Source organism: Coenobita brevimanus, chromosome 114, assembly GCF_032717465.1.
Source record: "Coenobita brevimanus isolate Jiangsu-jjx chromosome 114, ASM3271746v2, whole genome shotgun sequence".
In the NCBI taxonomy this organism is placed as follows: domain Eukaryota; kingdom Metazoa; phylum Arthropoda; class Malacostraca; order Decapoda; family Coenobitidae; genus Coenobita; species Coenobita brevimanus.
In genome coordinates, this window is record NC_137067.1 from 2,794,162 (window position 1) to 2,796,661 (window position 2,500).

Below are 2,500 nucleotides of genomic sequence, written 5' to 3' on the forward strand. Positions count from 1 at the left end.
TACAATTTATTAAGTCAAGATTATTTGTATACTGATCTTTTCTTCCATTATTAACAACCCCTGTGATGGGTGGATGAGACGGGAGATTGTGTGTGTGTGTGTGTGTGTGTGTGTGTGTGTGTGTGTGTGTGTAAAAAGTGTTCAGTTATAGTTATAGTCTTGAGATGGGGAGTATGGGTTGGTTGGAATTGTGTGTGTGTGTGTGTGTGTGTGTGAGAGAGAGAGAGAGAGAGAGAGAGAGAGAGAGAGAGAGAGAGAGAGGGAGAGATGAGGTGGACAAGAGAAATTAGAGACATAGAGAGAGCTTGTCGTTGTTGTTGATATGGACTGAAATTAAAGAAGCTTAAGATTAATTTTTCCATCGTAAAAAACACTTATGAGGTAGGAAAGAGTCTCCTTGGTTACTAGTCAAATCAACTCTTCAGCCTAACTACACTTGGCCGTCAATTGAGCTGAAAGGGGTGAAGGATCTTTGTAAAATAATCAAACAGTTCATATTATTATTATGATGATGATGGATGGATGGATGGATGGATAGATAGATGGATTATTATTATTATTACTATTGAAAGGAAGGGCAGAGAGAGCATTTTTCCCCATGTACCATGTTTCTTCCTTTATTCAAAATCTATCTTAGTTGCGAGAGAAATTTATCTTAAGTTACGCTATCAGACCCACAACCAACGCACTCCTCCAGCCCATGACGTCACTAGATCAGCTGGTTCATCTCAAAGTGTGCTCAGAAGCTGCGTCTTTGCTTTGTTTACATTGCGTTTGGAGATTTCGGCATATAACATCTCGGCGATTTTTTTTGTTTACATTGCGTTTGGAGAGTTCAGCACACACCCTCTCGTTTATTTATTTATTTGCATATTTTATTTTAATATTTTTCCTTTTTTAATATATATAAATTATCAGTAGTAGAGATACAAACGTTAACATATATCAGAGAGGCAAGTGTAACATGTTTTTATAGGCTATGAGAAAGACTTGTTTGCAGTTGTACTCGCTGAGGGGATGGCGATACGAATTCTGTAGTAGTAGTAGTAGTCGTAGTAGTAGTAGTAGAAATAGACTTAATAGTAGTACAGGAGGAGGAAGTAGCGGTGGTGATGATGGTGATGGTATTATTATTATTATTATTATTATTATTATTATTATCAGTAGTAGTAGTAGTAGTAGTAGCAATAGACGTAATAGTAGAATAGTAGGAGGAAGTAACGGAGGTAGTAATAGGAGTAATAGTAGTAGCAGTAGTATAAGAAGAAGAATTAGTAGTAGTCGTGGTAGTAAGAGTAGTAGTAGTAGTATCTCTGCAGGTTTTAGGATACAGATTATTATGTATCTTAGTTAAAATAAAATGGAAAGAAGGAGAGAGGAACATACACAAGGAGCTAGTAACATTGATGGCCTTGAGTGCAGGCTGCGTTATCTTTCTCAGTAGTAGTAGTAGTTGAAGTGGTAGCAGTAGTAATAGTAGTAGTGGTAGTAGTAGTAGTGGTGGTGGTGGTGGTGGTGGTAACATTTATTGCTGAGGTGACCTTGAATGGTGAAATACTTTTCTTTTTCAGTAGTAATAATAGTAGTAGTTGTTATTGTAGCAGTAGTAGTAGTAGCTGGTATTGTAGTAGTTGTAGTAGTAGTAGTAGCAACCCCAGGCTCAGCTGAATGTGTACACTGTGGACTGCAGGCTTAAGTTCCTCTTCTGCTCTCCACCATCCCCATTTCGGGGGATAGGGAAGTAATTGAGACACATTTGTATAACCAGGGCAGGAACCCCTTGTTTTTATCAGTGCTATCACGTGAAGGCCTCCCTCTCCTGCATCCCTTATCACAGAAGGTTTAAACATTCTGAAAAGCCAGACGAATTATTGTGGCCGGTGTGTGTGTGTGTGTGTGTGTGTGTGTGTGTGTGTGTGTGTGTGTGTGTGTGTGTGTGTGTGTGTGTGTGTGTGGAGTTCTATTATTTACAACCTTTCTGTGATGGGTGGATGAGGGGAAATTTTGTGTGTGTGTGTGTGTGTGTGTGTGTGTGTGTGTGTGTGTGTGTGTGTGTGTGTGTGTGGTGGCATTATTCCTTGTCAGTGATATCGTGTTGGTGCAATCACAACGCCTTCCATATAGCCTAGTATCATATTCCCAACGCCAGTCTCACGTAAACACACCAGCAAACACCTATTCACCTTTACCTCTTTTTTCATGTACTCTTTCCTGTGTAGCCATTTTGAATCAGTTTTTATTTCCTTTTTAAATATATTGCGTCTCTTCTAGCCTTTTGATACCCAAGTGTAGCCCAAATTTTTCTCTCTCACTCAAAAAATAATCTGTCAGTATTCAAAATCAAAATAACTAAGCGAATGGTGAGCGGTAAAGGGTTAATGGGAGTGTTTTTAACAGTGATGGATTGCCTGTCTGTCCCCACCATGAGAGAGAGAGAGAGAGAGAGAGAGAGAGAGAGAGAGAGAGGCGTATATAAGCAGAGAGAGAGAGAGAGAGACAT